The following is a 15,211-nucleotide window of genomic DNA, read 5'->3' on the forward strand; positions in this document are numbered from 1 at the left end:
CAGTCGTCTCCCACCTCCAGACTACATCCGACCTCCTGCATTTGGGGTTTTCTATCAATGTGCTGAAGTCGCACCTGATTCCCTCTCAGAAGCTCCTCCATCGGAGCGGTTCTGGATACGGCACAGTTTTGGGTTTATCCTCCCGACCAGCGTCTGGGACATTCAGGCTATGATTCCGATCTTTCGGCCCTGGTCCTGGGTTTCGGTCAGGAAGACCCTGAGGCTGATGGGCCTCATGGCCTCCTGCATCCTGCTGATCTATGATGCCAGATGGCATATGCGGGCTCTGCAGTGGGACCTGAAGTTCCAGTGAACGCAGCATTGGGGAAACCTGTCCGACTACGTCCAGATCTCAGAGGGCACTGCACAGGACTTGCAGTTGTGGCTCACGAACCAGTGTTGGGTCAGCGGCAGATCCCTCTCCCTTCCCCAACCGCAGCACACAGTAGTGACAGACTCGTCCCTCCTGGGATGAGGCGGCCACATTGGAGAGGCGGAGATCAGAGGCCTCTGGTCTCCGGCGCAGTCCAAGCTCCATATCAACCTTCTGGAGCTCAGGGCGATTCTACTTGCACTGAAAGCATTCCTTCCCTCTGTCATTGAGAGAGTAGTGCAGGTGTTCACGGACAACGCCACCGCCATGTGGTCCTGCAACAAGCGGGGTGGGTTGTGGTCGTGGACCCAATGTCAAGAGGCTCTACGTCTCTGGACATGGCTGGAACGTCAAGGCATTTCCTTGGTGGTTCAACACCTGGCAAGTACCCTGAACGCCCGGGCGGACGAACTTAACCGCAGGTGCATGTTGGATCACGAATAGCGTCTTCACTCAGAGGTGGCGCAAGGTCTCTTTCAGCACTGGGGAGAACCTTGGTTAGATCTATTCGCCACCGAAGAGAACACGCAATGTCAGCAGTTCTGCGCGTTGGAATTTCCAAGGTGGCACTCACTCTGAGCTGCTTTTCGTCACAAGTGGAGTTGTGGTCTGTTGTACGCCTTTCCGCCTATACCACTTCTGCCCAGAGTGCGGAAGAAGATCAGACGCGACCGGGCCCAAGTCATTCTTGTGGCACCGGACTGGGCTCTAAGAGTTTGGTATCCCGAGCTACTCAGTATGAGCGTGGATCACCCGCTCCGACTGCTTCTTCGGGAGGATCTCCTGTCGCAGCAACAGGGGACGGTCCTCCACCCGAACCTGTCCAGCCCCCACCTCCTTGCATGGAGATTGAGCGGCGACAGCTGATTCCATTTGACTTGCCTCCTGAAGTCTGTAATGTGATTCTGGCAGCCAGGCGTTCCTCTACTAAAACTGTATACGCCGGTCGGTGAAAAATTTGTGGCATGGTGCACAGCGGAAGCTGTAAATGCTCTTTCTGAGGTTCTATTGTTCCTTCTCTCTTTGGCCCAGCAGGACTCTGCTCTGGGCACGATCAAGGGCTACCTTTCTGCTCTTTCATCCTTTCTTAGGCTGCCTGATCAACCCTCTTTTTTCAAGTCCCCAGTTGTCAATAGATTTCTCAAAGGCAGTACTCACCTTTTCCCTCCTGTTCCTTTTGTGATGCCTTAATGGGACTTGAACCTGGTTCTCACATACTTGATGTGCGCTCCCTTTAAGCATCTTCATAACTGTCCTTTGCGGTTATTAACTTTGGAAACTGTCTTCCTGGTGGCCATCACTTCCGCTCGGCGGGTGAGTGAGCTCCAGGCTCTTTCCTGCAAACCTCTTTTCCTGGCTATTCATCCGGACAAGGTTGTGCTTCGACCGCGTCCCTCCTTTCTACCAAAAGTAGTCTCTGCCTTTCATCTCGGGCAAACTGTCACTCTGCCCACTTTCTTTCCGCCTCCGCTCCCGTCAAGAGAAGAGGAGCAGCTCCACCGTCTGGACCCAAAACATGCGCTTTCGTTCTATCTCAACCGCACACAACAGTTCCGGGTGGATGACCTGCTCTTTGTTGGCTACGTGGGTGCCAAGAAAGGCCGGCTGTGCACAAGCGAACTATCTCCCGATGGGTTGTCTTGTGCATTAAAGCCTGTTACTCTCTGGCTAAAAAGGAACCTCCGGTTGGGCTGCGCGCTGTTGTAATCAAAACTAAGATCTGGTTCCAGGGTAACTTAGGATAGTATTTATTGAAATAGAAGGTTCAAGATAAAGTTACAGAGAGAGCCCCACCAGTAGCAGCCTTGCTGCTGCTCAGCCCATCCTCCAACTGCCGACCTCACTCACCCAACATTCCACAGCATCATCCATCCCAACATTCCACACCGCACTCACACTGGCTGAGCAGCAAGTATAACACTTCTCCCTTCCTCATATTAAACAAAAATACAATGCAAAGATACAAGTGAAGAGCACATCAAAGAGATAATAACATACACATAACATCTAAGGTACCATTGCATAGGCCTGATAATGGTTGAGGGCAAACCAGAAAGGATGAAAAGAAAGGAAAACACAGTACTATGGGCTTGCAAGTTAACATCCAAAAATGCAGGAAAGCACAGGAGAAAAATGGCAATATGCATGAATGTCAACAAAAGGCAAAGCAATAGATAAAAACAATGCCCACCCACGTACATACAAAGATGAAACTAGATACAGAAAGGCAAACTCCTTCACATACCCACTCCCTTTCTACACAAACATACAAATCCGCAGACTGCACCACGCAAACATTCCAGCTGGCCAGGCCGAAATGACGTGAACACAAAGGGGACCAAACCACAACGGTGCATAGTGAACACGCCACAACAAACACATGTCCAAACTAAGAAGGAGGAACTCCAATCAGACATGTTATTAATGAAAGGGGAACAGGCATACGACAGACCTAATAAAATAAAAAAATAAAAAAAAAAAGTCAAAGCTCGATGCGACGGAAAAGTTCACCTACCAACCACACAAAGGTGGTAGACACGAGTGACTACAACAAGTCATTTCAAACACCATGCCCACAAAGGTGACAAAATATGTCCACCCACAACCACAAAAGCAGTGGTAGGCAAGGGAAGCTCAAAACCCAGGAGCCTTCTCACAAACACAACCCCAACAGTGAGAAGACCTAGATTCCCACGACAATGGCAAGGGGTTCACCCAAAATGTGCAGCCCACAAAGGTGACGATTAAGTGTCACCCACAACCACCAAATCTAGTGGTAGGCAAAAAAAACCCCTCAAAACCTAGGAGCCTTCTCACCCCCCCCCCCCCTCCGCCCCCAACAGAGAGAAGTATGCAGACTTCCACGACAACAGCAAGGGGTTCACACCAAAAACACAGCCCACAAAGGTGACCATAACATGTTAACCTACAACCATCAAACATGTGGTAGGCTAGAGGAGCTCAAACCAAAGAGCCCTCACGCGCCCCCAACAGAGAGACACAACTCTCAACAATGACAAAAGGGGTGACCCAGAGTGACTTCACAGGAAAAAAATCAACCCGCCAACACATTCAAAGGTGTTAACTCAGAGTGACTTAAACACAAAGTCACACAAACACACCACCCACAGATTGACCAACGGACCATACCCACAAACAGGTGAGGTACTGCAATAAACTGTAGATAAATAGTCCCACATCTACACACAGCTGTATAACAAAAAGACAGGCCACTCACACACAATTAAATTATTGTGAAAAACTTCATGACTATAGACTTTGCAAATATGCTCACTGGGAAACCACAAATAGTGTAGAGTCTCGTCGTTTTTTTTTTTTTTTTTTTTTTTTTTTTAAATCACATTTCCCAAACTTAAAAACATTTTTCATCAGGAAACATAAGTTTCTCAATTTCCATGTCAGCATAGGTAGATTTCCCTTCAAAGTTATTCCGACATCCTTGTTTTTAACATAAAAAATGAGTTTCTTCAAGGCGATGACAGCGCGGGCAGAACAAACTGTAAGAAACCTGCAAAGTATCATTGAAAGGCCCACCGGGACGTTAAACATCTGATGACCCGTCATTCTGCTCACCATCAGGGAACACAGACGACGACCTTCCTCTGCGTTAAAGTTCCAAGATGTCAATAATGGCGGCACGTTTTATGACAATGGACCGGGTGGCTAAAGGCACGTCCAAGCACCAAAGAATGGAAGCAGCAGGGTGCTGCGCGAGATTGAAGCAGCGGCTAGCGCAAGACAAACTGTCGCGGAATAACCGTTGGAGGTAAGCAACAGTTTGACTTCAAATTTCTCAGAGATGAGACTCCACGGTAGACACAATTACTTCAGAAGCACAAGCACACCACAATTTCGTCGGCATCAGGAAACCCAAAAAACGGGAGGGAAGTCACGGGATCCAGGGACTGCCTTAATTTGAAACTGTCACGGACACTGGGGTGCAAAATACAAGCAGCACACCCAAGTCGAAATTACAAGTCCACACACAATGAAAAACGTCAGGTAAAAACACTACAGGCTCACTTGAAGCACCTCCAAGTGACACATCTTCGCCCTGGCTGTCTGGACACCGCTTCCCAGCCGTATTTCTCTTTCTACTAAATGCTCCACAATGTGCACGGACAAAGGGGCTTCTCAGTCCGTGGGAGAAGGGAAGTGAAATCTTCCACCCAGGTACATACAAAGATGAATCACCATCTTTAGGCAGAAAGACAACCTTGACACACATCCACTCCCTTTCCACACAGCTCCCACCATACCGCACAAAACCAAAAGAAACCGCTACACCACGCACATCCAACCTACCCCTGAGACACACACATCAGCTGGCCAGGCCAAAAATGAACATGGACACCAGGGGGAAAAAACCACAACGGTGCAGAAGAAAGCCCACCACAGGACACACTAACTCAACCAGGCCAAAAACGCCCGAGCTAAAGGTAGGGTGGAAAGGGAGGACAAGAACACAGAAAATGCTCAGCGAAAACGCAAAGTTACAGGTGAAGAGAACTTCACCGACCAACCATACAAAAGTGGTGGACACGAGTGACTCCTCATCGACTCCAACCAAGGCCCATAAGGGAGAAAATCACAAGCCAGCCCCACAACCACAAATAGTGGTAGGCCAGAGAGGCTCCGCAACATAGAGCCTTCTCACATACACACAGTGAGATCCACACACTCCCACAACAACCACGAGGGGTCAACAACAAAACATTGCCCACAAAGGTGACACACCAGTGTCCCCCACAACCACAAAAATAGTGGGAGGCTAGAGAGGCTACAGAGCCTTCTCACATACACACCCCGAACAGTGAGACACACTCCCAAAATAACTACAAGGGATCAATTACAAACATAGCCCACAAAGGTAACACATAAATGACACCCACAACCACCAAAAATAGTGGTAGGCTGCCCATAAAGGTAACAAACAAATGACAGACCGTAGCAATAAATTGACTACAATGCCATAAGATTTTTTTTTTTTTAAACTTGTCTTCCAAAACGAAAGACAACAGGACCGAGAGTGTCTAAAGTCTCGAATGTCGTGACAACAGGAACACCTCGCCAGCTTCTGCACACGATGGCCCTCAGCAACTTTTCCATTGTAACCACTTCAGGCCTCCCTTGATGGATGGGGAATACTATTTACACCCCCTTTTTTTTTTTTTTCTTTTTTTTTTTCTTTCTTTCTTCCTTGGAGCCACCTTGGTGTCATGCCCTTTATCACGGTCACCTATCTGCAGGTCGGGCAATGTTCACCAAGACACCAACGAGTGAGCCTTTCTTTTCCTTGTTCAGGAGCAGTCGCGCCAATCCGCCACTAGATGGCATTGTTGAATTAATCTTTACTCCGAGCCAGCAACACGAAATTCAAAATCCGAGAAAAACTGAGCATCGGAAAAACGCAGCTGGTGAAGAGGCTCCGCTACACATCCCAAATGCGACCCAGAAGGCAAAGAAGAAAGACTTGTGGTTGCAGGATGGAAAGTGAGCAAAACACCAAAATCGCAAAATGGCGGCACGAAGGAGAGCCGGGTGGCTCCCAGCACGTCCATGCAGAACAAGGAAGCAGCTGGACGCTGCGCGAGGGGGAAGACCAGGCTCGCGCCATCATCAACGAACGTTAAGAGTCCGTTACAAGTAAGTGACAGTTAACAGCTGAAATGTCAAAAACGTGAGGCACACGAATGAAAGGTCCAGTCAGGAGCAGAAGACTCACTCCACCTCCAAAAGTAGCCCATGACATTCACTCCAGGGACTGCTCACACGAGTTGCTCCTCATGGCACGAACACTGGAGCCCTTGAGCCAAGGCACACCTCCATAACACGACAAGCCCCTAGCCCGATGCTCATCCTTCCCTCTCTCCACCAAACTGGGACAGCGGGGACATTTCCCACTAGATGCACATGTAGATCCAGACGGGGCTGTGGGGCTTGACGCTCCTCACGACAGGCACACTCTTCAAGTGGCAGAAACTCAAAAGCACTTACCCTCAAAGACAGAGGGAGCCTCCTTCAACAATGCTGTCTGTTCTCCACACGGAGTGAGGGACTGTTGCTTCGCTTGACTCAGACACAGGGGACACTCGAGCTCCGAGTCCGTGAGGCGAGCCCCAGTAACACTTCCACACGGAGCCCTGGGGACTTGTTCCTCCTCTCCACACGGACACCTCTTTCGAGTTGAAGCTCTCCAGGCGCTCTTCCCCACACATGTTGAGGGAACTCTTACTCCTCGACGCCGTTCAAGACACGGACTAGGGCAAAAGCTCTGACTAGGGGAAAAGCTCTTGTTGCTTGTCTGGCGAACTCCCCTTTCCCAAAGTTGCAGCAGCAGGAACTGGCACGCCCGGGTTTGGGGCGGACCGGTCTTGTGGTCACTGGTGGGCCTCTGGGCTGCCAGCTTGCTGTTCACGTTACACTTTTCTTACTGAGTTACTTATTTTTATTCGTAATCTTCTGTTACCAGTTATTATTTTCTACAAAATACCTTTTCTTCCAAGTTGCACACAGGTTCTTTTCATTAAATTCGTCAGACAAGTGGCACACGCAGATTCTATCCCAGGAAATCGTCGCCAAAATGTTGTAATCAAAACGAAGATCCGGTTCCAGGGTTACTTAGGATAGTATTTATTAAGATAGAAGGTTCAAGATAAAGTTACAGAGAGCCCCACCAGGAGCAGCCTTCCTGCTGCTCAGCCCATCCTCCAACTGCCGACCTCACTCACCCAACATTCCACAGCATCATCCATCCGAACATTCCACACCACACTCACACTGGCTGAGCAGCAAGTACAACACGCGCCCATTCTACCAGGGCGACGGCGCTACTACAGCATTGGGGCGCGGTGTCCCCCTGCAAGACATCTGTCAGGCAGCCACTTGGGCCTCGTTGCATACTTTCACTAAGCACTATTGCAGTGATAGTCAGGTCCGGAGAGATGGCTTCTTTGGCTGTTCAGTTCTCCGTGACTTTCTGGTGTAATCTCACTTCGCAGACCCACCACCGGGGTTGGTATTGCTTGGGTATGTATTCTAAGGTAAGTAATCTATCACTAACTTGCCTCTTTCAGATGCACAAGTTACTTGTGTAACGATATATCTGTAAGAGACATTAGTTAGTGATCGATTCCTTACCACCCGCCCATCCTCCCCGTTCTGCGAACTGTTCTCTAGGGTTCAGGTCATCCCTTTCAGGGCCCTAGTTCTATTGCACCAGTACTCTGTCTCTGGCATGGCTCTGCGCTCCTGGTGCGGAAAAGTTGTGTACAGAACTGACGTCAGCACGCTTAAGTAGCTCCGACGACGAACGCGGAGCCGTATGACGACGCCTACCGACGCGCAGGGGTACTGCTGACAAACTTTCCGGATCCATTCTGACGCCTGGGGATTATTCTAAGGTAAGGAATCTAGCACTAACTAATGTCTTGTTACACAAGTAAGTAACTTGTGCTTTGAAAAGCCATTTCACCATGTTATACCCATTCTTCATTCAGATGCCTTTTTTTGTTGTGTGTACAACATTTTAAACTGGGGAGGGAGGAACAGTGCTGTTAATCCCTTTTGTTTAATATACACTTCTACAGATTTTCAACCAAAAGGTTCAGTGTGCCTTTTTGGACAGGATAAAAATGTAGTCTGCTATCATTTTCTATTTTAAAGGGGAATAGTTATATATATTTTCCCTGAAATAATGTTTTCCAAGTATTGTGTATTTTCGTAAACCTTTCCAACAAAGTCTTTGATAGAATAATTTGGAAATCGAAGTTAAATATTATATTTATGTAATGTACAAATTTTTATATTGCTTTTCAGACAGGGATACAAATAATTTTCCTGCATACTCGTTTTTTTGTGGTTTTTTTTTTCCCTTTCCCCCGCTTAAGAGCAAAAAGTGACCAACGTTGAGAGTTTGCTCCGCAAAAACACAAGATGGTGTAAGTCAAGGAATTTGTGGCGGGCAGACCTCAGTAAAGCTCATTTATAGTTTTTGCTGATGATTTCGTTCACAGATCATGCCCCGTCGCTGCTGAGCGAAAGTATGTGTTGGGGCATTTCCTCATTTAGCATAATTTGTATATTTTCTTGTGCTTGTAGCAGGGAGGCTTGTGTGCAGTTTCCTCGTCCAGCTGTAGTCTGGGAAAGGTTTAACCAGGCCAGAATGCCAATTAAATGTGTTCCCATGGTTCTAGAACTTTCAAGGTGTGCCAGGTTGGATGCAGGAGCCTAGCAAGTCCTGTTTTAACAGTGCAGTGCCTGCAAGACCTTTTAAAAAGTTTTATTTAAATATACACAGCGGCGGTTGGCTCTGCTCATAGGACTGTTTTTCTCTGCCTAATGCTATTGAGTGTTTGTATCATTCTGCCTGCAGTGGAGCGCTTGCATTGCAACACATAACAGCCCATTTTACATCTCATATGTACTTTGAGTCGTCCCACATTAAATACCTAATCTTACAGATGCACCCATATAATAGGTAAACTGCGATCCCTGCAGACTCTGGAACAATGGGGTTGCAGTGGTGTGCACTGTAATTGGGAGTGCAGGTTGTGAGTCTTAAGGCTGAGCTGAATGTCTGCTGTTAGTCAAGTTTGAGGCGCACTGGCAAGATCTATGTGTCGGTCCCAATATTGGAACGGGGTACGGTGAAGGATGTCAGAATAAGTTAGGGTACATTATCGCAGCTGGTGCTTGAGGTACACATGATATAGTAGCAGTTGTTTCGTGTCAAGGTGAAGAACATCTTTGGAGCTTTGTGTATCTGTCCCAATAATTGAGTAGTAGAGGGGGCTGCAGGGCATGAATATGGTGCATTTGCACAGCTGTGTGTCGGGGTTGAAGTGCATTGACAGAGATCTGTGGGCCACTGCAGTAGAATGGCATGGGTGGAACAGGTCTCGTGTATTAGCAGCTAATGTGTGTATTCCATCACTGGATTAGCGGCAGGTGGTAGAAACTGAGGTGGATTAGCAGAACACTGCATTGACCAAACAGTGGAGTATCCGGGCAGGACTGAGGTACATTGGCAGAGCTGTGTGTCCTCCTCTACAGTTGAGTTGTTCAAGCTCCACCAGTCATGAATAAGGTCCTTTGTCTGGGTTGTGTTCAGTAGAAAACTGTTCTGCATGGCAGGGTTGGGGTCCATTGGGAAGTCCATGTGCACCTTTTATCTAAGGCCTAGCGTTCACTATGGGGTGATATATGTGCAACCCCCACCCTGGCCCGAATTCCTGAAATATGGTTCTGTAGTAGGGGTATCTCTGTTATAGTCATAATCTAGTGAATAGTCCCGCACATGTGCGTGGACCCCGGAGCAATACAAAATAATCTCTAAAAGTTGACAAATCATGCAGACCTGCATACACCTTTTAAGAGAGAATTTAATTTAAAGACAGATAATGCAGCCTATACCCACAGGCCACACTGTCCAGTACTTCAACTAGAATTCCACCAACATCCACAAACAGCACTGCCTGTCTAGTTTTTCTCCCCATAGGAAAAAACCCTGCCTCTACCAGCAAAAGCCTCTGGAATGATAGAGAGGAAGGAGTGGACAGACAAGCCCCATAGGCTGCCATTATGTGGCTTAAAACAGGATACTGTGCCTTTAAGAAAACTTTCCAGGTTTCCAGAACTTTCCCCAGTATCCCAGAATGCCCAGCAGGTCCCATTTACTTTCAGTTCTTTTTTCCGGCTCCTGCTAGCAGGACCCTGGAGCATTGAGCTCTCCCCTTTTCAAGGGTGTTTTTTTGGAGATTTTGTCAATTTTTGTCACTTTCTCAAGTGCTTAGTAGCTGGTACTGTCAACATGCCTGGCTTGTTCGACAAGTGCCCGGAATGTGGTAGAAAGAAGGCTAAAACTGATCCACACGAGGTGTGTATAGGTTGCCTTCCCCAGTCCCACGTGCCTGAAGACTGTACCATCTGCCACTCGTTCTCTGCCAGGACCCTGAGGGACAGAATGAAAATCAGGCATCAAGTTCTGGAGGAGAGAAGACTGAAGGCACCAGGTGGGTCTGGAGGGGCTGATTTGGCCCATACTGAGGCCTCTGGGGGGCTCCCCAGGGGCAGGAAGACCAGTAAGCGCTCCCACTCCCCGTCGAGGGCGTCGACGTCGAGGAGGATGACCACCGTCTGTTCGCCGTCTCCCCAGGGCTCTGGGGAGAAGCGGCGTCGACGATCGACGTCGAGGGACCTGAATAGGCCGCCGTCGACTACATCGGCATCGTCGGCGACGACGCCGTCTTCGGCGCCGTCCAGCAGTCGGCGTCGATCAGACCCGGCGTCGGCGCTCGCCGTCGAGGGGAGATCGCCGTCGATGAAGAGGAGACGGTCGACGTCGCCGCCGAAGAGATCGACGTCGAGACGCTCGAGGTCGAGGAAATCGCCGTCGAGGCGCAGGTCGCCGTCGAGGCGAAGGTCGCCGTCGAGGAGAAGGTCGACGTCGAGGAAGAGAGTCACCGAAATCGGTGTACTCTGTGGTGTATACGCCTCCTCGGATGCCTCCGTCACCGCCTCCTCTCCCACCTCCTCCGACTCCTCCTCCACCACCACCACCAACGCCTCCACCACCACCGCCTCCACAGCCGCGGACACTGCCTCCTCCGCCCCCGCCTCGGTTGCTGCCATGCACTCCAGTGGTACCGCCGCCGGTTCCCCCGCGGTCGGTTTCCCTTCTGAGGTACCCGACTCTGCCGCAGGGGACCCCGCCCGGCGGGACCGGCTAGACCGGCGGACAGGCCGAAGCCGAAGAGGTCGCGCTCCCGCTCTCACAGGAGGAGAAGGTCACGGAGCCGTGGACGGTCATCGTCGGACTCAGGACGACGCCGTAGGAGGCACAGGTCCCGGTCGCACACGTGCTCCTCAACCAGAGACATTTCCCCGACGCTGTCGGACTCGCCGGGGACTAGGGTGTCTCCGGTGGACGATTTGGTCTCTTTCCAAGAGGTGCTGTTGAGAGGGGCAGCAAAGTTGGGTATCACGGTGACAGTTCCCACACCCACGACGTCCGTGATATTCGAGACACTTCATAAGAAACATCTGTCTCGCCCTCTACTGCCTCTTGTACCAGGACTGGTGGAACCCGCGTTGGAGCTGTTCCTCACTCCCGCGATGACGAAGGCCGCCCCCTCCAGGCTCATAAAAAAGTATAGGGCCCCGGAGTCGGACCCTACCTTTTTGAGAGTGGACCCGAAGCCGGATTCGGTCATCGTGACGGCGGCGAGGAAGCAACATGCGACCGCCACTTCGTCGACGGTCCCGCCTGACAAGGAGAGCCGCTGGCTGGACTCTGCGGGCAGGAAGGTGTGTGGGACCGCCGCCACCACCATGAAGGCGGCGAGTGCAGGGGCTTTGTTGGGCCGTTACGACCGGGCCCTGTGGGAGTCCCTGCAGCAGTATGCGGACCTGCTGCCCCGGGACAAGGAGGACTTCTTGGAGACAGTGCGCAAAGGCATGCTGGTTTCTAATCAGGTGATCGGCGCAGCGGCGGATGTATCCTTGCTGGCCGCCCACGCCTACTGTCATGGCGTCCACCAGAGGCGGCATTCGTGGCTGCGCCTGACGTCCCTCAAGCCAGAGGCGCAGCAAAGAGTGGCCAACCTGCCCTTCTCGGGGGAAACCCTGTTCGGGAAACATGCGGACGATGAGATGGCCCGCATGAAGGCGGAGGCGGAAACCCTGACTGCCGTCGGGTTGGAGAAGGCCGAGAAGAAGAAGCGCCCGTTCCAGAGGCGGTTCGGGTCTTCGGGCAGAGGGCGTGGGCAGGTTTCGGGACAGCAGCAGCAACAACAGCAGCAGTTCCGCAAGCCCTTCCAGAAGCGCCAGAGGGGTAGAGGAGGCCAGCAGGCTACTACCACTACCAAGGGCCCGGCCGGGTCTCGGCCCTGAGCGGCTACTTCCCCCTCAACCGTTACCCACTCCAGTGGGGGGAAGCATTCAATTTTTTCCGGCAGAGTGGAGAAAAATTACTCGGGACAAGTGGGTGCTGAATATTGTTTGCAATGGATACAGTCTTCGGTTTATCAGCCCGCCTCCAGCGATTCCGCCGGTCAGCTCTCGATTCCAGCTGAGAGAGCTCCAGGCGGAGGCAGACATCTTGTTGAGAAAAAAGGCGGTAGAAGAAGTACCTCTGTCTCAAAGAGGAAGAGGTCTGTACTCTCGGTTCTTCCTCGTTCGCAAGAAGGACAAGAACAAGTTCAGGCCCATTCTGGATTTGCGACAGGCAAACAAATGGATTCGCAGAGAGAAGTTTTGCATGCTATCGTTGCACCAGATTTACCCTCAGCTGCAACGGGGAGACTGGCTCTGTGCCATAGATCTACAGGATGCGTATTTCCATGTGCCCATAGCAAGGAAGCACAGGAACTTCCTGCGATTCCAAGTCGGCGCCAATCACTATCAATACACAGTACTGCCATTCGGGCTAAAGTCTGCTCCCAGGACCTTCTCGAAGTGCATGGCGGTGGTGGCGGCACACCTGCGGAGGAACAAGGTGTTTGTCTACCCGTATCTGGACGATTGGCTGATCAAGGCTTCATCCTTCTCGGAAGCACAAGATCACTTCCGATGGACGTGCGCTCTCTTACACAAGCTGGGGTTACACGTCAACATGTCCAAATCGGTCACGACTCCGGTCCAGTGCATACAGTACCTGGGGGCCTCCATCGATACGCGGTCAGCAAGCGTGTCTCCTTCGGAGGGGAGACGGTTATCACTCCTTCGGAAGGCTCAGGACTGCTCCATCGACGACAGTGAGGAAGGTGTCTTCTCTACTGGGATCGATGGCCTCCTGTATCTTCCTCACGCACGGCTACACATGAGACCACTGCAGGAGTGCTTGGAGGATCAGTGGGATCAGAGGACAGGCTCTTGGGACGACAAGATACGACTGTCGCTGCATGCTCTTCAGTCTCTGAAGTGGTGGTGTTCGGCGGAAAACCTCCTCAAGGGGGTTCCCTTCCACAAGGACATTCCCACGACAAGTGTAGTGACGGATGCTTCTCTCCAGGGCTGGGGAGCGCATTCCGGGGACTTGCAGATTCAAGGGAAGTGGTCTTCTCTGGAAGCGACGTACCACATAAATTTCCTGGAACTCAGATCTGTCTTCCTGGCACTGAAGGCCTTCCTTCCGTCCTTCCAGACCAACTCGCTGCTGATACAGACGGACAATACAACCACGATGTATTACCTCAACAAGCAGGGGGGGGTCGAGATCGCGCACTCTGTCGCAGGAGGCGCAGGCGATCTGGCGCTGGCTGCTGGCCCGAGGACTGACTATTACGGCCACGCATCTGCCAGGGGTGCAGAATGCTCAGGCGGACGCCTTGAGCAGGCTGATTCAGGAAAACCACGAATGGGTCATAAACGACGAAGTACTAGGAGAAGTCTTCGCAAGGTGGGGGACTCCAGATGTAGATCTGTTCGCCACCGCCGAAAACAGCAAATGCCGAGACTTCGCATCCAGGTACTACCAGCGGGGGACGCTGGGGAATGCGCTATGGATCGATTGGTCGAACAGCTTTCTGTACGCTTTTCCACCCATTCCCCTGATTCCGGCGGTGCTCATCAAGCTGTCCCAGTCCAGGGCGCGGATGATCCTGATCGCCCCGGAGTGGCCCAGGCAGTGGTGGTTCACGGACCTTCTTCACCGGTCTCTCCTTCCTCACATGCGGTTGCCGTGCAGGCCGGGCCTTCTCACGAAGTTCGGGGGGCGGATGGTGCACCCCAACCTCTCGTCTTTGAGTTTGGCGGCATGGCTCCTGAAATAGTGCAATATGGCCATCTGAATCTACCAGACGATTGTATGGACATTCTGAAGGAGTCTAAGCGACCTTCCACTAGGACATCCTATGCTTACAAGTGGAAGAGGTTCTGTATCTGGTGTAAGTCCAAGAACTTTGATCCGACAACATGTAAGGAAGATGTCATCCTTCCGTACCTTTTACATCTGGCGCAGTCTGGCCTTAATTTCCATTCCATTAAGGTTCATCTGGCTGCTTTGACTGCTTACAGGAAATGCCCTTCACAGACTTCCTTCTTTCAGATCCCTGTGGTCAAGGATTTTTTGGAAGGCTTGAAGAAAGTGTTTCCTCCCGTCAGACTTCCCTCGCCTTCCTGGGACTTGAATGTGGTGCTGTCCAGACTGATGAAGGAGCCTTTTGAACCCATTCACAAGGCTTCATTGCAGCACCTATCCTGGAATGCGGCGTTCCTAGTGGCCATTACATCGGCCCGCAGGGTGAGAGAACTTCAGGCATTATGTTGTCAAGAACCTTATACTGTATTTCATGCTGCTAAGGTTGTGATGCGTACTCACCCTAAATTTCTTCCTAAGGTTATCTCTGATTTTCATGTCAACCAGACCATAACTTTACCTACGTTCTTTCAGAATCCCTCTTCGCCAGCGGAAAGGTCTCTCCATTCCCTGGATGTTCGGAGGGTGTTGAAATTTTATCTGGATAAGACCAAGGATATTCGTAGGTCTGACCAATTGTTTGTTAATTATGGCTCAGTCAGGACTGGTCTTGCGACCTCTAAGCAGTCCATTTCTCGGTGGATTGTGTCCTGCATACAATTGTGTTATCAAAAGGCTAATAAGACCTTAGGGGGTAAACCTAAGGCTCATTCCACCAGGGGCAAAGCTGCCACGACGGCTTTGCTGCGTAATGTTCCGATTGCGGAAATCTGCAAGGCGGCCACTTGGAAGTCGGTCCATACCTTTGCTGCGCGTTACTGTCTGGACACGGATGCCAGGGCAGATGCTCAGGTTGGGCAGGCTTCGCTGCGAAATTTGTTCGCACTGTAGTGGTAGTG

At 50.9% G+C, this 15,211-nt stretch overlaps 1 protein-coding gene across 3 annotated transcripts in view; it reads left to right on the plus strand.

The window, feature by feature from the left end:
• The window catches only part of SLC45A3 (solute carrier family 45 member 3), a 536,434-nt gene that overhangs the window by 22,932 nt on the left and 498,291 nt on the right, over positions 1 to 15,211 (plus strand). Inside the window, exon 1 of one of the 3 annotated variants that reach the window (XM_085624129.1) lies at positions 5,842 to 6,040. The exons of the other annotated variants lie outside the window; for them this stretch is intronic. The gene's annotated coding sequence lies outside the window, so the exon portion shown is untranslated. Of the gene's footprint in view, positions 1 to 5,841; positions 6,041 to 15,211 lie in introns of those variants that run through there. 3 annotated transcript variants of the gene reach the window in all.

This window comes from Triturus cristatus, chromosome 1_1 (assembly GCF_964204655.1).
Source record: "Triturus cristatus chromosome 1_1, aTriCri1.1, whole genome shotgun sequence".
Classification (NCBI taxonomy): domain Eukaryota; kingdom Metazoa; phylum Chordata; class Amphibia; order Caudata; family Salamandridae; genus Triturus; species Triturus cristatus.